The sequence below is a fragment of the Herpailurus yagouaroundi genome, unplaced genomic scaffold, assembly GCF_014898765.1.
Source record: "Herpailurus yagouaroundi ecotype Mexico unplaced genomic scaffold, PumYag 210, whole genome shotgun sequence".
Taxonomy (NCBI): Eukaryota; Metazoa; Chordata; class Mammalia; order Carnivora; family Felidae; genus Herpailurus; species Herpailurus yagouaroundi.
In genome coordinates this window covers 27846108-27869282 of record NW_024412441.1, presented here as the reverse complement: position 1 = coordinate 27869282, position 23175 = coordinate 27846108, and the positions used below count along the sequence as shown (strand labels likewise).

Below are 23175 nucleotides of genomic sequence, written 5' to 3'. Positions count from 1 at the left end.
GCTTTAATCCCTATCAAAATCTCAATAATGTTTTTCTGCAGAAATAGAAAAAATCCATCCTAAAATCCATATGAAATTCCAGGAGACCCCAAAAAGCCAAATGAATCTTGAAAGAGACAAAGTTGGAGGTCTCACACTGATTTCAAAACTTACTATAAAAGTCTAATATCAAACAGTGTGCAAGCATGCAACTGGCATAAAGACAGACACACAGGGGCGCCTGGGCGGCTCGGTCAGTTGGGTGGCCAACTATGGCTCAGGTCATGATCTCGCGGTCTGTGAGTTCAAGCCCTGCGTTGGGCTCTGTGCTGAGAGCTCAGAGCCTGGAGCCTGCTTCCGATTCTGTCTCCCTCTCTCTGCCCCTTCCCTGCTTGCTCTCTGTCTCTCTCTCTCTCAAAAATAATAAACATTAAAAAAAATTAAAAAAAAAAAGACAGACAGACACACAGACCAATGGTATAGAACTGAGAGCTTAGAAATAAACCCTCACAAATATGGTCAAATGGGTGTCAAGACCATTTAGACAAGGGTGTCAAGACCATTCAATGGGGAGAGTCTTTTCAACAAATGGTGGTGGGAAAATTTATATCCACAAGCAAAAAAATTGAGTTGAACTCTTAATCTTACACCATATACAGAAATTAACTCCAAATGGGTCAAATAAAACTCTTAGAAGAAAACATATGGGAAAAGCTTCATGACACTGAATGTGGCAATGATTTCTTGGATAGGACACCAAAAGCAGAGGCAACAAAAGTAAAAATAGATAACTGGGACCACATCAACATTAAAAACTTCTGTGCATCATACACACAGGAAGGAGGCCATGAGAACAAACCCAGGAATGGTAGTGATGATTCTACAAGTCAAGGATGCAAAAGCTTGCCAGGAAAGCCCCCAGGAGATAGGGGAGAGACATGGAACAGATTCTCCCCCATAACCTTCTGAGGAGGAACCAGCCCAGCCAACACCTTGATCTCAGACACCTGGCCTCCAGAACTAAGAGATAATAAATGCTGTTCTTTAAGCCCTCAAAAAAACCCCAAAAAACAAAAAAAAAAACCCTTTTGTGCATCAAAGGACATAAACAACAGAGTTAAAAAACAACACATGGAATGGGAGAAAATATTTGCAAATTATATATTTGATAAGGAGTTAATATCCAGAATCTATAAAGAGCTCATACAATTCAACCACAACCAAAAAACCAACCAGATTAAAAAGTGGGCAGGAGACCTGAATAGACTTTTCTCCAAAGAAGGTATACAAATGGCCAATAAGTGCATAAAAGGATGCTCAATATCATTAGTCATTAGAGTAATGCAAATCAAAATCAAAATGAGATACCACTTTAAACAAATTAGGATGGCTACTATTAAAAAAAAGAAAAAGGAAAATAACAAACGTTCGGGATGTGGAGATATTGGAACCCTTCTGCACCATCAGTGGGAATATGAAATGGTGCAGTCACTATGAAAACCAGTATGGTCATGCTCAAAAAATAACTGAGTTACCATGTGACCGAACAACTCTACTTCTGTATCTAAACAAACTGAAAACAGGGATTCCAAGAGATATCTGTCCACCTATGTTCACAGCAGTATTATTCATGACAGCCAAAACAAAAGTGGAAACAACACAAATATCTGCTGACAAATGAATAAACAAAATGTGATATATACACACAATGAAATATTAGTCAGCCTCAAAAAGGAAGGTAATTCTGAGACATACAACAACATGAATGAGCCTTAAAGACATTACACTAAGTGAAATAAGCCAGTTGCAAAAAGACAAATGCTTACGATTAAACGTAACATGAGGTATCCGAAGTAGTCAAATTCATAGAGACAGAAAATAGAATGGTGGGTGCCAGGGGCTGGGGATGGAGGGGAATGGGGAGTTAAGATTTTCAGTTCTGCAAGAGGAAAAGAGTTCTGGAGATGGTAGCACAACAATGTTAATGTAGTTAATGCCACTGAACTATACACTTAAAAATGTATTTCACCATGGGGGGCAGCCATAGCTCACTCAGTTGAGCGTCAGACTCTTGATTTCAGCTGAGGTCATGATTCCAGGGTCATGGGATGGAGCCCCTCGTTGGGCTCTGTGCTGAGTGTGGACCCTGTTTAAGATTCTCTCCTTCTCCCTCTGCCCCTCTCCCCTGCTTGTGTGCTCTCTCTAAAATTAAAAAAAAAAAAAAAATATATATATATATATATATATATATATTCACTATTATTTTAAAAAATGAGTCTCCAAGCTGCAAAGTGAAGGATGTGAATGATGGTGAAGGTTTCTAATTCATCCTTTTCACTTTTCAGGTGTAGGAAAAGAATTAAAGAAGAAGAATTAAAGTCCAAGATGTAAGAGAACCGAGAACATGACCCTAGTACACAGCTTACCATCAAAAAAAAAAAAAAAAAAAAAAAAAAAAAGAAAGAAAGAAAGAAAAGAAAAGTAAAGTAAATATAACAGGAAAAGACTGAAAGACAGGGGTTAAGTGGGACAAAGGCAACAAAATAGGCAGCACAATCACAGGAAGAGAATGAAGGGGAAATTCCAAGAACATTTTAAAATAATTCCTGTTTTGCTGCAATAGAAGTCTGAAACTATCATTTATCTTGCTCTAGGTAGAGCTGAAGTCTGTGGAAATTCCCATATAAGGTAGTTTGTTCATGGTTATTTCCTAAAGCAGGACATTACATTTCCCATCTGAAAAAGGCATTAGGCCTTTGGAAGAAGACATTCTTTTGTCAACACCATGCATATATAAAAATATATGTATTAAGAGCTGTGGTTCCATTCTTAATGGTTACCACATTTGCCAAAACATGTTATCCCCCTGGCTAAATATGGTTCAGCATCTAGCACTCAATGCCACAGTTTTCCTGTGGTCGTTACTGGAGGTAGTGATAAAGATTGGTATGACTTTACCGCTCTCCATAAATGGCCCTTCAGTCCGTAATATGTCTTAAATGACATGGTAATGTCTTTACTTTCTTTTTTACATTTTTTAAGATTTTATTTTTATGTAATATCTACACCCAACATGGGGCCTGAATTTACAACCCCAAGATTAAGAGTCACATGCTCCATCGCCTGAGCCAGGCAAGCACCCCATGTCTTTATTTTCTTAATTAAAAACATTTTTTTTACTTTCTTAATTTAGTAATTTAATTTTTTATTGAAGTATAGTTGAGACACAGTGTTTACATTAGTTTCCAGTGTACAACACAGCGACTCCAAAACTCTGTGCTTTGTGCTCTCTGCATCTTTACTTTCCTTTAATAAGCAGTCCTGCCTTCCATGTATGGTACCTTTCTTCCACAGTTTTTCCATCTTAGGGGAAGCTGCTCTCCTGCCCCATCTTAATTCCTCCCTATGACTTCAAGGCAGAGCTTCTACCTTTGATTTTTCAGGATGAGCCTCAATCCTTTTTCTTGGACTTCTGCTCATTTGGTAGCCACATGCAGCAACTTGAAATGTGGCTAAGTTCACATCAAGATGTGCTTTAAGTGTAAAACAGACTTGGGATGTCAAAGATTTAGCTCACAAAAATGTAAAATATCTCAATAGTTTTTAATATGTTACATGATATGTATATAGTTTGGACAATAGCTTGGCATATGGAGTTAAAGAAAATATATTATGAAAATAAATTTCACCTGTTTCATTTTGCACTGGCTAGTAGAAAAGTTTAAACTACACATATGATGTGGCTCATGTGTTTATTGGATAGCACCAATCTAGGTTTACTGAATAAAGAAATGTATCCCAGAAAACAAGGGGAAGTGGCAGCCTGGACTAGAATCCTGGCTCTATCTCTTATTAGCCAGGGCAGATTTCTTCACCTACAGATTAGGTCTCCATTTATAAATGTGGTCATAATAAAACCCCCTCAATGTTTCAAGGACTTCAATAGAAAGAAAACATTTAAGCACTTACCAACACAAAGTGCATTCTCAGTGACTGTTACTTCCCTTTCTTGGAGTCTCAGAAACCCTGTGGGTATGTTCGGCTGCTGATTTAGTCATTTTGGGGTTAGTCATAGAAAGTCTGGAGTACAAGACTCTTTTTTCCTTCCTTTCCATTCTAATTACTTCCACAGAATCACCCTTACCAGTCAGGGATGTGGGGTGCTTTCTAGCAAAATCTGTCCCCTTCCCCACAGTTGTATTATCTATTTCCATCATTTATTTATCTGCCATATTCTTCCCTTCACCTCTCCACTGGTCCACACATTGACAAATCATTAAAATTTATGTCAAAATTCTGGCTGCTGCTCACTTTCTCCTTAGGATCGTTATCAATAGCTCATTGCTACTGCCTAAATTTATTTGTTTTTAAAATATTCTTTATCTTTTATTTATTTTTGAGAGAGAGAGAGATGGAGGGAGAGAGAAAATGAGCGGGGGAGGGGCAGAGAGGGAGGGAGACAGAATCTGAAGCAGGCTCCAGGCTCTGAGCTATCAGCACAGAGCCTGACATGGGGCTTGAACCCATGAAGTGTGAGACCATGACTTGAGCCGAAGTCAGATGCCTAACCGACTGAGCCACCCAGGCATCCTGCTACTGCCTAAATTTAAATGTAGCTTTGTTACAATTTTAGCTACTTCATGTGTGTGCACTCCATTCTCCTAAGATGCATGGATACATCCTTTATTTCCCTGTGTCTCATCAGATACACAATGAATGAAGACTTTTATAATGGTCTTAGAAAGAAGTAAAATCAAACTGAATATTGACTTTTGATTACTGACCAGACCAAACAGGATCATAGGGAATGAAAAGCAACTTCTCTAAGAAATCACACCTGATTTGGCAGTCTGGAGTTTATTTCTGGCTGATCTGTGAAAAATTTTTTATGATTTCCTCCAAGTTGTTGCTAACAGTGTGCTGAGCTGACAACCCTGAAGACTGAATTCCCCTCTTGGATGATGCCATTTTCTTATTTTCCACCTGACTTTTCCCAAATACCTGCTATTATTTATTACAAATGCCAATCCTTTTGACAGTCTGGCTTAAAGAAGTTTATTATGCATCAATGCAATCTAGCGTCTGAATCTCATTCTACCGCTAGGACCCCTTCCACAGGAGGACAACTCCAGGTCCTGGTGGGGCTGGGGGATAGAGAAGAAGGACCAGCTCCTGACAGATTTCCTCCCTTTAGAAAAGATAGAAGATGGTAACAGAATCACAGGGGGTAAAGGAAAGAATTATTGAGAGAAAGAAAACATAAGAGAAGGGGAGCAGATTTAAGAAAAAAAAAAAAGCAAAAGAGAGAGAAGCAAATCTCTGCAATAGTAGTCAGGCAACGGGAGTTCTCCAGGTCCATCCTTCACACTGCAATGTTACCATATCCAGTCCCTTAAAATCACCCAAAACTTTATATCGTATTCAAGACCAGTAATCTATGCGCACTCCCTATCACTCTTATCCTGCAAACACATCTTACATCCTAGCACATTAGATGTCTTTTGAATTATTTTCATTCATTGTATACTCATTTATTGAGCACTTAGAGCTAGGCACTGGAGATACAGGAGGGAACATGGAAGACAAAGCCCCTGCTTCATCAATCTTAGAGTCTAGTGGAAAGGGGCAGTAGAGATATGGCATCTGAAAGAAAGAGGAAACCAAGGGCAGGGTGCATATCAAGTATGCCCTTGCAGACCAGAATAAGGATTCCAGGTTGCATTCAGGCGAGGTGAAAAGGCAATGGGAGGATTCTGAACAAGGAAGTAAAACTGACCTTTGCTGAAGATGTCACCAACTCCCTAGAAGAATACCCTTCCCCATCATTGTTTAAATGCTGAAATTTACTCATTCTTCAAAGCCCAACTTAAGAATCAACTAAATGGTGCTGGTCCCTGAGAATTACAAGTCACTCCTACTTTTGGTTATGCCTCCAAACTTGACAGTATACTCATGTTGGTCTGATTATGCTTGGTTATTTGGGAGCAATTTTTTTTACACCATCTTTATGTATGTTTATCCAAAGTATCTTTTTCATTTTTTATTCTATGAGCCATGTACACTGCCTTGTTGTTGCAAGGCAGTTAATTTGAAGTTAATTTCTATTAACTTGCAAGACCCAAAGCAAAGCGATCATCCTTTAGAACTTTTTATTTCTTGTCCCTGAAAAAAATAAATCTGTTCTCTTAATACTATAACTATTGCTTATTTCATGACAATGTGTTTATAAAAAACATATCTATAAATATGTAACATACAAAATAAGAAAGTCCCTTACACATCACCCTATTCTATATCACAGCTATGTTCCTCTCAAGGTTATCATGTTCCTGGAGACTGCAAAATAAATGTTTTCATAACTACATTTAAATCTCTAAGGAAGTACACTGTGTAAGGCAGATCATGTGTAAGGCACAAGATCCTTTTGGGGTGAATAATCACCTCTCAATAAATGTTTTACAAATGTAGATTTAGTGCATTAAGATCACTTTAAAAATGGCCTGCTGGTTTTTACAGACTTATATAGGTTAACGAATAAATAACTCAAGTAGTTATAGTTGCTTTTTCCATACCATGGCAAGACAGATACTCACTAACCGTAGTGCTAAACAGTATATGATTATTTTATTTTAAGACCCTACACAGAATGTGGGTTAAAAATATTTAATGTAATAAAATGACAAAAAGCACTCTATGCTTCTGCAGGACCATATGGCACAAAACATTATCAAGACTGTTAATGTTTTCTCTACAAATATAAGGGTATAGCCTCCCTTCCTCATCCACTTTATTTTATTTTATTTTTAATTTTTTTTTCAACTTTTATTTATTTTTAGGACAGAGAGAGACAGAGCACGAACGGGGGAGGGGCAGAGAGAGAGGGAGACACAGAATCAGAAACAGGCTCCAGGCTCTGAGCCATCAGCCCAGAGCCCGACGCGGGGCTCGAACCCACGGACCGCGAGATCGTGACCTGGCTGAAGTCGGACGCTTAACCGACTGCGCCACCCAGGCGCCCCTCCTCATCCACTTTAAAACCAACAAAATATAAAGTTACTTCTACATATACTCAGTAATTAAATATGCACCCACAGGAAGTTAGAACCACAACCATTGTACTTTGCAGCAGCGAAAAGAAAAATTTAATTAGCATAGCTAAAAGCTACTACAACTTACCCAAGACTGTTCCTGTTACTGGATATGCAAGTTTAGACGAATGTCTTTTCGATGGATGTCTTCTCTCAGACTTCCACTCCTCTGTCTTAATCACTTTGCACACACAGCCCCACCTCTGCAAAAGCAAGTTGATATTCCGAGCACTTTACCTGATGAGCCTCTACACTCTCTTGTTCTCACCTCAAGAATAAAGAATCTCCTTTCTGGTACTTTTGCTCTTATTTTCTCTCATTTATCAGGGCCTGGGCAACCAGTTCCAGATTACAGTGGATTATCTTTAAAAGCTCCTGTTTCCTATACTGTATAGTACTTCCTCATCTTCATTTTGTGTCTGTTGCCTTGAGCTATATTTAAGCCAATGAAACCAAATTGAGGGCTTTTTTTCCTGCATTCAGTCAAGTCATGTGACATGGTATGTTACACGATAACCCCAAAGTTCTGAAGCAATAAGGCAACACCCCTAAATGTCATAACTCATATCCTGTTGTTTTATGTACCTTACTAAGTTAAGAAATTCATCCACAAATTTATTGAAAGCTGTGCAGAAAATATTTAGAAAAACAAATAATTAGTATAGAAAGAGGTGAAGCTTTCATAAAAAGATATTCTCCACCCTTTTGGATCTTGATAGTATCTACATGTTTGAAATAATAGAGCCTCTTTTAAGTCTCCTCTGAATGCTTTGCCATGTCAGTGTTGAACAGCTAGTCTATTTTATCCTCCTGGTAGCTCAGCCCAGTTTAAAGGCAGGCAGGCCAAACTCTGGCAGGCTAAGTAGGGAAATAGCCTTCTGTCCCAGATATCCTTGACACACACAGTGCAGAGAAGGAGCAGGGCCAATGCTAATGAGGCCTCATACATCCGACTGAGTCACTTCGCAGGACTCCTGGGTGCCAAGTTTCCATTGAAGACTAATCAAGGGATCTTTGGTAGAGATGGAGGAACTCAGGAGCATTTAATACAGGCTTCCGCCTCCATGAATGAAGACTTCCTTGCCCTGATTCATTGAGAATATTACAAGAAAGTCCCTTAAAAAATTTATTATAAAGCAGTCATTTTAAGAATGATAACAGCATTTCTTGGTTATAGGACCTGAGGTTAATCTTTAAAAACAAGAGAACAATTCCTCACCTTTGCTTGTTATGCCAACAATGGAGACTGGGTATTGGCAGTATTGAGAGATGGCGACTGTCAGTAGAAGGGCAGATGTGACAGGCACCCTGGAACTCCATCTACTCTATAGGGAAGCAGTCTGATGTCTGGAGAGGTGAAAGAGCTCACCTAAGACAAGCTGTAGGCAGTGAGCTCTAAACTTCAGGGCTCTGGCCCAGCACCCCTGGGGGCACCACACAGGCTCCATCTCCATGGCTCACTCTAAAGCCTGACCACCAGAGTTGGGTTTGGACTTGAAATACAAGACTAAACGTATGTACAATTCCAGCCAGAGGACTTTTCTGGCCTTGATTTACTTACTTTGTTTTGAGGGGTGTGAGTGGGATATAGAAGGAAACTGGAAGTACAAGGCTGTTTGTGGGTAAGAAGAGGCCTCTCACCCCCACTCCCATGAGGGATAGTACTATACCGGAGATATAAACCCTGGAAAGCAGCCACAATCTCTCCTGGGAGAAGTAAAAGAACGGAAGTCTTGTGAGCTAAATTCCCAGCATATGGAATTCTCTTCAAGAAAGTAACTTATGTTATTGCAATTAAAATCCAGAGAGGCAAACATCTGCCATTTCTTTGTGTCCCAATTCTTTACTGATCACCACGCACTGTGAAGGAAACAGGGTGTTGTGATGAACAAAGGGGGCACACATGCCTAGGGAGGTGACTAGGAGAAGTCTATCTTGAGTCCTTCTCGCTTTTATCTCACCCCCTCCTCCTCTCTTCAGATAAATTCTTCTCGGCAAGAGCAAATCCAGAACACATTTTTCAATCCTTATCTTACGTTAGACATTTATAAACAGTGCTCTCCTGGACATTTTCAACTCAAAACCCTTGGTCTCCAGGCCATTATCCTGTCCTTCCAATCATCCCATCACTGTCTCCTCTGTAGGATCCCCTTCCTTTGCCTGCCTTTTAGGTGTGGCAACTTCCCTAATTCGTACCCTGGCTCCCTGCTTGTGAACACTATGAACATTCTCCCTGACGACTCACCATCTCTCATGGCTCCACTACTCCCCCCATGTTAGCAACACCGGCCAGACCTTTCTCTTGAACCTGCAGTCATGCATCAAATTGTCTTCTGGCTGCTTTCATGGAGACACCCTAACTCAAGATGACTAAATAAACCACTCACCCCCTCCTGCCATGCCCATAGCCAGCTCTTCCTTTTATATGTACTCTCTTAGGTACAGCAACATTATCCAACCAGTCACCCAAGTTAGGAATCTCCCAGTCACCCCTGATTTCTTACATTCAAACCAACCACTTCTGCTAATTTTAACTCCTAACTCATTTTTAAATTAGTCCCTCTGTGCTACTTCACTCTCATTTTTAGCCCTGTTACCATTCTAGCCCTCATGATTACACACTTGGTCTATAGCGGCAGCCTCCTAACTCTCTGCCTTTAACCAAATCCAGGAGACTCAGCCAACAAGTGATCTAAGGAGCCAGGTGTCTCTCCAGAACTTGCTTCAACTCTGCAATGGCTCTCTGGTGCACTGAGCACAAAGTTAAGCCCCTTAAAGAAGAATACAAACCCAATATGCCCTGGCCCACCAACCTCCTCCAATCCTCATCTCTGGACACTCCCTGCCACTCACTTCATGCAACCCAGCCATGACATATGCCATGTAGGCCCCCATCTCAATGTTGCTGCTTATGCCAGTCCTCAGCCTGGAAGAGCTTTTCATCTTCCTCTTGCTAATTTTAACATCCTTGTACAACTGAAGTGAAGCATAAGGTCTTCAAAAAACCGTGCCTCAATCCCTCTCCAGTCCCATTCTCCTGTCTGCATCAGGCACTCCTCCTCAGGGCTCTCATGAGGCCCTCTCACTTATCTCGTAAGAGCTTCTTTTTCTAACCCGAGTGAGGGCAAGAACAAGGCTCCTGCTTATCTTATGCCCTTCCTGCCTATGGCTGCCATACACACTAGGCATTCGATATAGTTTAAACTGAGCCTGTAGGAGAGACAGTCGTTCTCATCTTACAGATAAGGAAAATGATGCTCAGAAAGAGGTTACGTGGTTTCTTAAAAGTCATCCATGGAGAAATCTAAGAGAGAAACTCAGAATGCAAAAATGAAGTCTTTTTCTTAAAAGCAGAAAGCCTATCACAGCTAAGCATGGTGAGGTGAAAGCAGGGAATGTATCTAAGTTTTTATTACTGCTACCCTAGAGCCTGGCAAGGTGTTGCCTCTCAGACAGGAGTATTTAATAAATACTGGGTGGCTCACTAACATGTATACAGAGAGGGTCACTTTATTTGTATACGGTGCAAGAGAGGGTCTGCTTCTCTCCAGCAGATGGAGCTATGGTTCCATATTGTTACCAGCTACCATTTGGGTGCCCTGCCTAACCCTATACCGGAGTTAAAAGAACCAGCCTTTTTCACTCATCCATTGCCACGCTTCCTTTTTCCTTTATAATTCTCACACAGATAAAAGGAAATCCAGATACGTGTTTTCCATAGAATACACTCTAAATGGACACATATCTATTTTGTAACTTACTCAATGCCTTTGCATATCTTTTCCTCTCTGGCCTTTTAAAAAATCTGGGGTAATTTCACCCAATTTGATTTACCCAGTCTAGCAAGTGCTACTGATTGTTTCCACCTTTCTATAAGCTTCTTAGGTTCTTATTTATGAAACACATCTATAACCCAGCAAGTTCATCATGTTCATCCCCAGACATATGCTTTCCCTGGGGTGTCTGCCCTATTTCACTTGAGAAAACATTAGTTTTCCAACCATCTCTCATTAAAAACAAAAACAAAACAAAATTATCTTAATATTTTCAATATATTTTCATCATTATCTTAAAGTCTTTGAAGTTATAAACAGGATAAAAAAAGAAATTAATACCACCTATGAGAGTAGAACTTACAGTAAAATCTTAAGCAAACTTCATTTTTCACTCAATTTACAAATTTCATAGCGTTCCTGAAAAACTTAAGTGTCTACTGAAATCATGTAAAAGTAGACCATGATTATATCTAAAATAGAATTAGGTGCTATGCTCAAATAATTATAATTTTTTTTTCTTTTTTACCTGCATCAAAGTCCTATGGATGCAAAGTCCATAGCATCCAGCATCCCTGACCCTAGCCAACTCAATGCCTATGTGCCCCTTGCCCCAAACCATTGTGGAGTATTTTTTGTTACCCCACAAGTTCCCAGTTGCTCTGTAGGAAACAGTTCTAGCCCCACTGAGAATTACTGACCCAGAGGATTTCAGAAGCCATTAAGCTACCTAATGGCAAAGCACTGATTAAAGTATCTTAAGGAACTACTTGTCAGGGTGTGACTTAACCTATGACATTGAATACTACTAAAATTAAAACACTACCTAAAAAACTTCCAACTATAATTTAAACTCTTTAATCAAGTAACTCCTCAATTTTCAAGTATTTTCAAACTCAGATAAAATCACGTCAGGAAAAGAATGTCATAAAAGAACAAGACTTTTCTAATCACAATGATATCTAAGAAAGATCCTAAAGGACAGCACTTGGTCCTGAATGTTCCTAGCTCTGGGAGACTTTTTGAGTATGAGCAATGTATAATCCCCAATATCCACTCAGACCTGAAACTGTCCAAAGTACAGGAGGCACAGCAGGGGAATGAAGCTTGTCAATTTTCATGGCAATATTGTAGGAAGACTCTAGTTGCCCAAGGACATGACAAAAAAGGGACAATGCTGGCAAGTGCCTCTATGTCAGAGAGAGGGGGCCCTGATGGCAAAGTTGGAATCCCAAAAGGCACCAAGTATTCTCAAGTTAAACATGGTCTGCTTAGATATGTCAACTTAACACTTCAAAACTGAATGAAAGCCCTGTTCCCCACCTGAAAGTAGCTCTTCTCCACACAAGGTCCCCCCATTCACTCAGTGGCCAAGGCCAGAAACACTGGAGTCATCCTCAACTCCTCAAATGTCCACACACTTCACAATGTCCAAACGCAAAGTCTTTTCTTTTCTGCCTTTAAATACCTGAGTCTATTCACCTCTTTCTATCCCTGTGGATAGTACCTACTTCTGGCGCCATCACTTCTTACTTGGATTAATATAACAGCCTTCTAACTGGTCTCTGGACTTGCACTTCTTCCTGATCAGTCTCCAACCCACCCCCTTTCCACACTGTTGCAACGTGGCTTTTGAGGCAGCACACCCACCTCCCTCCACTCTCTGTTTCAGAGCTAGCTCTCCTGACCACATAACAGGCAAATGATTAGACAGCGTTTGTTCTTAACCCTGGCCACAGTGACTGGTCCTGGTTTGGGCACTGGACCTGAACTAAGCTAATCAGTTTCTATGTTTTGAAAATTAGAAATCTGAATAGAGAATAATCCTTAGGAAGTAGAACAAGTCAACTAATGATATTATCCTACAGAGAAATTGCACAGGTTCTTCTGCTGAGATGCTCAGAGTTGCTCTAGTTGTTTATTCTCTCAGAGACCTGGATGTTTGGCCCTTTCGTTCTCGGAGCCACCCTACTATCTTTCCAATAAATTCCTTTTCAGCCTATGTTTGCCAGAGTCAATTCTTGTTATTTGTAGCCAAGGAAACTTAAGTAACAATAAAAGTAGTCTCAGGCTGACAAAAGATCCTTCCTGATCTAGATGTCCCGCTCCCACTCTGCATTCCCCAGGTACACTACACACTTCACATGCTCTAAGCCAGTTATGGGGACCTACGTGCTACATCTCAGTATCCTACCTGCTCCTCCCTCTGCTCTTCCTGTCTACAATGGCATCTCTGGATGATTCTCATTCATCTGGCAGGACTTAGATGTCACTTTCTCCGTGATATTTTCCCTAAGTTCCTCATGCTCCCATAAGGCCTGGCACTCAGTACTCCTGAAATGGAGTTTAACACCGCACAATTTGTTGCCTGATTCCTTATTAGGGTCCAAAAGGAAGTTTATTACAAGTGGTGAATCTCCCCACACCTATGCAGCACATGCCTGCCAGAGAGAAGACTCTCAGTAAATGCTTCTCAAACAAATGAACAAACTAGGAAATTAGAAGTCCACTTAAACAATCAAATTAGTACTGGGGAAAGTGTAATAGAAGTTTGAAAATAAATATATTTATTTAGAATCAAGAGGTCTTACATACTCAATGTTAAATTCACTTTAATATTAATTCATATTCAAAACAGTTCAATTTATGTGTTCACTTTGTGAAAATTCATCAACCTGTGTACTTAAGATTTGTGTACTCTTGGGGTGCCTGGGTGGCTCAGTTGGTTGAGCATCTGACTTAGGTTCAGGTCATGACCTCATGGCTCATGAGTTCAAGCCCCACATCGGGCTCTGTGTTGACAGCTCAGAGCCTGGAGTCTGCTTTGGATTCTGTGTCCCTCTCTCTCATTGTCCCTCCCTCACTCATGCTCTGTCTCTCTCTCTCTCAAGAATAAGTAAAACATTAAAAAAAATAAATAAAGATTTGTGCACTCTTTTGTATGTATATTAAACATGAATAAAAAAATGTAAATGTATTTAACATAGCTGAAAACCACAGCTTTAGGCTAGTAATAAGTTCAATATGCATGGAAACACCATACAATGGTGGAAGGTGCCCTGACTACAGGTAAAAGTCCCTGGTTTACAGTCTTAATTGTACCACTTACTAGATGTAACATCTTGGTTCAGTGTATTCACCTTTAGCAACTACAAAATGGGATAATAACTTGGCTACACAAAGATTAAATGAAATCATAAATGTAAAAAGTCAAACAAGGCGGGGTACCTGAGTGGCTCAGTCAGTTAAGCGTCTGACTTTTGATCTCAGTTCAGGTCTTGATCTCAGGGTCATGAGTTCAAGACCCACATTGGGCTTAAAAAAAAAAAAAGTCTATGTGGCAATGAGAAAGAATGAAATATGGCCCTTTGTAGCAACGTGGATGGAACTGGAGAGTGTGATGCTAAGTGAAATAAGCCATACAGAGAAAGACAGATACCATATGTTTTCACTCTTATATGGATCCTGAGAAACTTAACAGAAACCCATGGGGGAGGGGAAGGAAAAAAAAAAAAAAAAAAGGTTAGAGTGGGAGAAAGCCAAAGCATAAGAGACTCTTAAAAACTGAGAACAAACTGAGGGTTGATGGGCGGTGGGAGGGAGAAGAGGGGTGGGTGATGGGTATCGAGGAGGACACCTTTTGGGATGAGCACTGGGTGTTGTACGGAAACCAATTTGACAATAAATTTCATATACTGAAAAAAAAATAAATAAATAAAATAAAAATTAAAAAAAGTCAAACAAGGTGCTTTTGTTACAAAATTCTCTATCATCTCAGAGTGAGTGTTAGCTGAAATGATAAAAATCAGAACCATAAATATACAACACTTTGGCACAAAAATGCCTGCAAAATCCCACGAATGCATACCAAAAAAGGTGAAATGGGATAATGAATCCAGATACTAACATGAAATTTAAGATTTGATTTATTCTTGAGGAAGAAAGGATACCCCCACATCATCATGTTTCTTGAGAAATAGATTAAAAACTCATTTACATTTTATGAACTAACACAAACATTCATCATACTTATGACAGCAGAGATGCTTTTTAGAGTTCAGCCAGAGCATTAAGCCTTCTGGCTAATGGGGGTGCAGGAAAGCAAAGACATTTCATATCCATGTGGCCAGGATCTTATCATACTACCAAGTTATAGTGTTAGCTTTAACACTGCAAAACTATTTCAAAATAAAAATGTTTCTATTTAGAGAGTATAAAACAAAATAGGATGGGGTATATGGGTCAGATACACACGAAACAAGTGTTTACACACCTAAGTGCAAAGAATGTACTTTGTTAAAAACTGAGTCACAATTAGAAATTATTGGTGACTAACTGGCAATTCATGATATACTTCCTTAGAGTGTCAAAACATGTACAAGCTCATAAGTGCATTCAACAGTGATTTGGTAAGAAGGAAGAATAGATGGATACGATTTCATTTCCCAGAAAAAACAGCTTTTCATTTTTTAACTCCTGCATTGTAAGTTTCCAGAAATGCTAAACAGTAGTTTAAAAATATATGAAGCACCTCTTACTTAAAAAGTGAAGTATCATAATTCAGAGAAATTGCATTTGTTAAGAATGTAAAACAGTAAAAATTAACTTCTGTGCCAATGCAAATGTTAACTTATCATTACCCAGTTTGTACCACTAAAACAGAGGGGTGAGTGGCGAACAAATAACCTGTACACCAGAAACTTCCCTTCATTTTCATTTTAGCAAATATGTACCCAATGACTACCTTGTAACTAACTGTATGGGCACAAGGCACAGAAGGCTGAACAAGGCACAGCCCCTTCCCCTGAGTAGCTCCCTAGACTGTGAGATACATACAAAACACATCACAGTATTCTGAGAATTAGTCGAGGCAGTGTTTGCAAGGAGCCAGGGCACAGAGAAGCTGCAGGGATGGCTTTAGGGGGTAAGGGACTAATGTGAGTCTCAACTGGCTGTGCTCACAAAGCAGAAAAGGAGGGAGAGGACATTCCCAGGGATGGGGATAACATGGAAGCACCATCTGCTAGTACATGTCAGGCACTTGTGCCTCAGGGAACAAGAAGAAGCCACAGTTTCCCTGGTTTTAATGAGATTAGGTTCATTACGGGAGACAAGTAATGGTCACTGATTAGACAATATGCTCAGTGCACTGACAGTTATGAGATCATATGGTATTCTGAGAGGTTTAACCCGTGTTCAAGGAACTTGGACATATGAGTCAAGATCAAACCACAGTGTCAGGAAGTGTGAAGCAGTAACAGAAATGAGTACCCTTGTTTGGGGTGGTCATAAACCCTTGTTAGAGAGTACTTTTCTTCCTACTTAAGGGTGTGAGTGCTGATCACTCTGTCCCTGTCTCTTTAGGATATTTACCATATGCTCTCACATATCAAGATAAATCTGGGACAGATGTTAACTAGACTTACTGTGGTGATCATTGTGCACTATATGCAAATACTTAATCATTACGTTATACATTTGAAACTAATATAATGCTATATGTCAATTATACCTCAATATAAATAAATAGAGAAAGGAAAGGAAAAGAAAGAAAAGGAGGGAGAGGGGAAAGGGAAGAAAGGGCTTATTTTGCCTATCCCTACTAGATTGTAATCTGAGACCAGCAGCTTTGTTCCTTAACCTTAAACTGAATGGTAATGGTACTGACTCATTATCAAAAGTTCTAATCCAACCCCCTCACAGGATGAATAAAACCTGGTTAACTAGTAGCTCTCATTCATGTACATGAATACTAAAACCTTATAAAAAGAACAGAGCTAAAATGATTAGGGAAAACGAATGATTGATAATAAGCCCCTGTTGCTGCTGTAACTCTAACATTAACATCAAGACCAGGCCTCTCCCCCATTCCCAAGCCCTCTGCTCATGTTATGTCTCATCTACCATTAAGTGTAGAAAAACTTCGAATCCTGGCCTCAGCTGCTTTTGGTTCCTGATGCACGTGTACAGCACATATGCCTATTAGCATTATCTTGCTGTTTTTTGTCCTGTTGGCAACCTCTTTTGAGTTTATTTTAATTATGGAATCAAGATTACTATATCTTATGTTCTCCAAATAACCAAAATGAATACCACCACACTGACACACACATGCACCCAAGATGACAGACTAAATAACTCTGATGACTCAAGACTGACTTCCGGAATAGTCATTATGAATCAAACCATGACATTCTTTAAAGAAAAGAAATAAACAGTGCCTAAAGGAAGATGGAGAAAAGGAGAGCTGTAATTAAAGTTGCCCCTCTGAAAGTCAGTGTTCAGTCCAGATGCACTCAGCCTGGCAGCCTGACCACAACAAAACGTAGTCAGATGTAGGTATAAGAAGTAAGAGAAGGGTGCCTGGGAGGCTCAGTTGGTTAAGTATCCAACTCTTGCTTTTGGCTAAGGTCATGATATGATCTCATAGTTCATGGGAATGAGTCCGCATTAGGCTTTGTGCTGACCGTGCATAGCCTGCTTGGGATTCTTCCTCTCCTTCTCTCTCTGCCCCTCCCCTGCTCATGTTCCTTTGCTTGCACTGTCTCTCAAAATAAATAAATAAATAAAAATAAAAAAAGAAGTAAGAGAGCACCTGGATGGCTCAGTCAGTTAAGCGTCTGACTTCCGCTCAGGTCATGATCTCACACAGTTCGCGGGTTCAAGCCTGCGTCAGGCTCTGTGCTGACAGCTCTAGGAACCTGGAGCCTACTTCAGATTCTGTGTCTCCCTCTCTCTGCCCCTGCCCTGCTCAGCTCTGCCTCTCTCTCCTTCAAAAATAAATAAACATTAAAAACGTTTAAAACAAACAAACAAACAAACAAACAAATCAGTAAGACATGGGAAGTGGTGGGGAGGGGGAAGAACAGGTAGAGCACAGAGGATTTTTAGTGCAGTAAAGATAATCTGTATGATATCACAATGATAGATACATGTCATTATACATTTATGCAACCCATAGAAAATACAACAAAGAGTGAACTCCAAAAGTATGGACTATGGGTGAATAATGTATTAATGTAGGTTCATCAACCGAAATATAACACTTTGGTGAGGGATGTTGATAGTAAGGGAGGCTACACGTGTGTGGAGGCGGGGGGGTATATGGGAAATCTACCTTCCCATTTAAAGAAAATTAGCAAGACACTGTAAAAATCAAATGACATCAGGAGCTCCTGGCTGTCTCAGTCAATAGAGCATTGGACTCCTGATCTCGGAGTTGTAAATTTGAGCGCCACACTGGGTGTAGAGATTATTTAAAAATAAAATCTTTTTTTAAGTTTTTTTTTTTTTTTTTTAAGTTTATTCTGAGAGAGAGAAAGAGAAGCAGCAGGGGCAGAGAGACAGAGGGAAAGAATCCCAAGCAGTCTCCAGGCTGTTAGTGCAGAGCCCAATGCGAGGCTTGATCTCATAGACTGTGAAAAACATGACCTGATCTCATAGACTGTGAAAAACATGACCTGAGCCAAAATTAAGAGCCAGATGATTTACCGAATGAGCCACCCAGGCTCCCCAAAAATAAGATCTTAAAAAAAAATGACATCAATTAGTCCCCCAACTCAATCACCAAAAATGTGAAGCCAATTCTATATTATTTAAAATTCTACAATTTCCATAAGGAGCCATATAATAAATTCCATACAACAAAATCATGACCAATCCACAAAAGCTTGTTTATCCAAAATCAGGCTGAAAAAAAGAAACCACGTAGCAGCAATCAGGGAATATGGAAACCAATGACTTTGGTTCAAATATCTATAATGGTTTAACTGGGGGATGATTAGCTTGAACAAATTATTTAATGTCTCTAAGCTTCACATTTCTCATCTGTTAAATAGACATAGGAATACCTGCTCTGCCAATTTCAGCCCTCAAGCTCAGTTGAGAACAGTGCACCCTAACAATCATGAATGACAACATACCGCTCCTCCTCCTCCCCAACCCAATCTGGGGCTGCTGGAGGAGGTGACAGGGCAAAGAATCTAAGGCTCAACAGCCAGGAATGTAATCAGGATGCAGAGGGGCAAGAGCACCTGGTGGGAGGGGTCCTTAACAGACAAGGTTCAACCACTCACCACTGACAAAATCCAAAGGCAGAGAGAGGAATGGCAGTGAAACAAGAAAGGAATTTACTTCAGTGAGGCCAACACCAGGAAGACAGCAGACTAATGTCTTAACTATCTCCAAGGTGCTGAAAATACATCTAGGTTTATATAAGGAAAATGTGGGATGAAGGGTGGTGGGCAGTAAAGGTCAACAGGTCCATCCGTCATGGGGTCAGTCACAAGGGGTCTTGCTGACTCAGGGCAGTCTGTATTGTTTGAGGAGGTAGTTTCCATTCCCATCATAGAATGCTTAGCCCACAGGATCTTTTGCCTGAGTTTTGAGATAAGCTGGCAAGAAGAACTTAATCAATTAGAAATAATTGACTGAGATCAAAATGGAGGTAGCTGAAGTCCTCTTTTGGAACCACAGGTAAAGGGTCTGGGTCAGAGCTGTCGGCGTGTGCAGAAGGGAAGTCTTGGGCAGGGAGAGCAGCCAGATGAGAAGAGAGTCCCAGCAAAGGCTCCAGTCAATGCCGAGGAGAGCTGTCTGTTAAGCACCAGGTCACTAATGGTAGGGAAGGACTTACACAATCCTTAACTTCAAAGTGCTTAAACAAAAGCAATGCCTTCTTTCCGAAGCTTTAATCATCTGTTCTTTGAAAATTCTTTCCCTGATTTTGTCTGGCTTTCTATGTCCTCTAGAGAAATTTCATCCACTTAAAAATGGAAACTCAACTACAAAACTCATCAATTTTGTACCCTTAGGAGTAAGATACTCAAAGTCTTGGAAAATATCCAGACATAATCAAAAGCAAGATCACACAGAGAGTAGGTTTTCCATCTAACTCCCTAACACACATAAATTACATTCCCACTCCCAAATGGGTTTCCACTTTATTTGGATTTAGGCATCTTTAAATCAGGAGCATGGATAGTGAATAAAAACTGGAAAGCATAACAGAAAAGGCCAAATTTGAATTCAAACCCAGATGAGCCATTTACTAGGTGGGAGAAAGGTCTTTCATATCAGTGAGCATCTCAAAAAACTCCAGGAACTTTACCATTGCTATTAGCTCTGAGTGCTTCTCCCTGCTTCAGCCCCTTCAGATCTCTGCCCAAATGTCATGGCAGTGAAGACTTCTCTAACCACCCTATTTAAAGGTGCAATCCCCACCTCCTGTCCCCTACACCTTTCTCTAGTTTATTTCTCTTTACCTTATCGATCACCATCTAATGTGTTTCATTTATTTGTTTATGTTGTCTCCCCCCAGAAAAGATGTAGGTCCCTCAAGGACAGGGGGTTTTGTCTGCTCTGCTTCCTGTTGCCTCCCCAGAGCCTAGGATAAGCCTGCCCATAGCAAGGATTCAGAAACATTTAACTAAATGCATAAATATAAGTGAGTTAATTCAACCTCCCACTGGGGCTAATGCACCCATACTTTAGGGTTGTTCTGAGGATTACTCAGAAAGAAAAAATACAAACGCTTTGCCAAGACTGAATCATGAAAAAATAGACAATCTGAAAGATTGTACTAGTATGAGTACAACTACTAGTATGGAGAAGGAGTCAGTAATCAAGAACCTCCAACCAAACAAAAGTCTAGGGCATATGGCTTCACTGGTGAATTCCACCAAACATTTAATTAATATCAACCCTTCTCAAACTCTTCCAAAAAAAAAAAGAAGAGGAAGGAACACATCCAAAATTTAAGAGGCCAGCATCACACTGACACCAAAATCAAACAAGGACACTATAAGCAAAGAAAGCTACTCACAACATCCTTGACAAGCACAGATGAAAAAGTCTTCAACTAAGTATTAGCAAGCTGAATTCAACAAGGGTTATACAGCATGATCAGAGTTAGATTTGTTCCAGGGATGCAAGGATGGTTAAACATCTACAAATTTAAGTGATACACCACATTACCAACATGGAGGATAAAAATCAGACGATTATCTCAATAGATACAGAAAAAGCATTTGACAAAATTCAACATACGCTCATGATAAAAAAAAAAAACAAATCCAAAAACCTCTCAACAAAGGGAGTACAGAAGTGTCCCTCAACATAATTAAGGCCATATATGACAGGATCACAACTAGCCTCATAGAAGAATGTTTTATATACTGGCTGGCATTTAGAGAGTACCCAGCAACTGTTAGTTTTCTATCATTTCTTAAGTGAAAGTAGCTGCCAGAAGTTGCAGAACAGTCCAAGTGGGAAACTTTAAAAGCATGCCCAAGAGATCTTTATACCCAGTGAAACACACAGGGAGAAAAGCAGGGTTGCCTACTCAGCATAGCCTATGTAATCATGAGATTTTGCTGTCAATCTGCAATGAAATCAGTGCAGAAATTAAGAACAAGAACTTATAAACTTAAAATTTGACAGAGAAATTTTATATCTGCTGGTCTAAAAAAAAAAATTGAGACTTGCATTCATGACTTCTTTTTCATTTCATTTTTCTAGTAACCCATTTTTACTGTCCTTTATATAAGCATCAGACAGCTATGAACTGAAAGTTATTGTTTTTTTTTTAAAGAAAAGCTTCACTCTTCACTATAATTTGGAAAGCATTGGCCAACCACACTTGATGTGGCCCAGGAAGCTGTCGAGCACCAACAAAGCTACCTTGTACTACACATTCAGAACTTCAATTTCTGTGGGGTTTCAGGCCAAGAAAGGCACAGGGTGCAGTGGGTGGAGAAGAGACTGACAAAGGGGCATGCGACAAGTGGCAATGACATTTTCTTGACTGTGGTGATGATGTCATGAGTCAAAACTTACAGTGTAAAATTCAAATATGAATGGCTTACTGCATGCCAAGTATACCTCAATAAAGGAAAATTCATGGAAGGCAAAGGAGAACATTAAGACATGAAGAATATAGGTACAAAGTCAGAGTTAAGATACAAGTCCCATGATAAAAAAAAAAAAAAAGCCACAGTTACTCAAATCCTTCCTCAGAATAACTTTTCTAGTGGCTTTGTAATGGGCCACTCATAATGCAATTGGTATTTGAACATAAACTCAAACATAAACACACATGTATGTATGTTTTATTACAGTTTTGCAACTGATGCACTAAATTGAGATTTTCTGGTAGAACTTTACCCTTTACCACCTGTTTTAAAATTTAAGGATCAGTGGTTTTTGGCCTGGAGGAACATTGTCAGTCAAATCTGGCCGAACTCCAGAAGAACAGATGAGATACTCGCCCTCAGCAAAGTTCAAGTCTCTCAGTTGCCCTGTGCACACAACGAATAGCTCTCCTAAATAATGTCTTTTAGCCCATGCCTCTATCTCTATTTTGTCACTGCACAGGATTATGTGCTACATTCTCATAAACTAAAAAGTGAGAATCTTCAAGAAAGAAAAGATTAAATGTTTAAGAATCACACTATTTCTGTAGTATTATGTGAGACTATTTTGTATACCACAGAATGGTATTCCAATGAAAGGTATTACATTTCTGTCAGAGTATCTACTGTCCCAGTTTAGTCAAATGATGTGGATAACAAGCATTTATACGTTTCCATATTTATTTTCAGAGGTATTTTTACTGTGTGTAAATAGCTCAAAGAGAGATCTAGTATAGTAGGAGAGCAGTAGAATCAAACATTCTACAGTTGCTATTCATGCTAATGTGGTCTACAGAATTACGGTTTTGAAGTCTTTGTCATTTCCATAAGATGTAATATGATCAAGGACCTAGACCTATAAACTACATAATATTCAGCTCTCAGTTTCTCCATCCTTAAGAAGACCTTCCTCTTCCTTTAGATAACCTCAAAAGGTTATCTAAAAAGACAACCTTTTGTCTTATTATCATTATTACTATTACTTATAAACATTTATCTTCTCTATTGCATTGTAACCCCGACGGAAGGATGCATAATATTTGTATCCCTCACAATGAATAACACACAGATACTTAATACTTACTGAAAAAAGGAAAGGAATAAAGATACAAATAAGATTTCTATAATCCTACTCAAAGCCCAGGGATTTTAATAAGAGTATTAGATATCTGAAAAGTTTTAGCAACTCTGAGAAATGTTACCACATTAGTCAAAAAGCTACACACACACACACACACACATACACACTTCCTTCCCCAGTTAGTTATTCAGAGTTCCTATGGACTGAGTTTTTCTGGAAAGTCTATTTTTTTTTTTTTTTTTTTTTTTTAGCTAGTTGAAGGCTAACACTTCAGGTGAAGGGAAAATGGTTCTGTGCCCCCCTACCCCCTTTACCCTCCACCACCAGGCCACAGTGCTGAGTACCTT

At 39.6% G+C, this 23175-nt stretch overlaps 1 protein-coding gene across 3 annotated transcripts in view; it reads right to left on the bottom strand.

The window, feature by feature from the left end:
- The window catches only part of LIMS1 (LIM zinc finger domain containing 1), a 155484-nt gene that overhangs the window by 90114 nt on the left and 42195 nt on the right, over positions 1-23175 (bottom strand). The window contains exon 1 of one of the 3 annotated variants that reach the window (XM_040454158.1): positions 7156-7258. The exons of the other annotated variants lie outside the window; for them this stretch is intronic. The gene's annotated coding sequence lies outside the window, so the exon portion shown is untranslated. Of the gene's footprint in view, positions 1-7155; positions 7259-23175 lie in introns of those variants that run through there. 3 annotated transcript variants of the gene reach the window in all.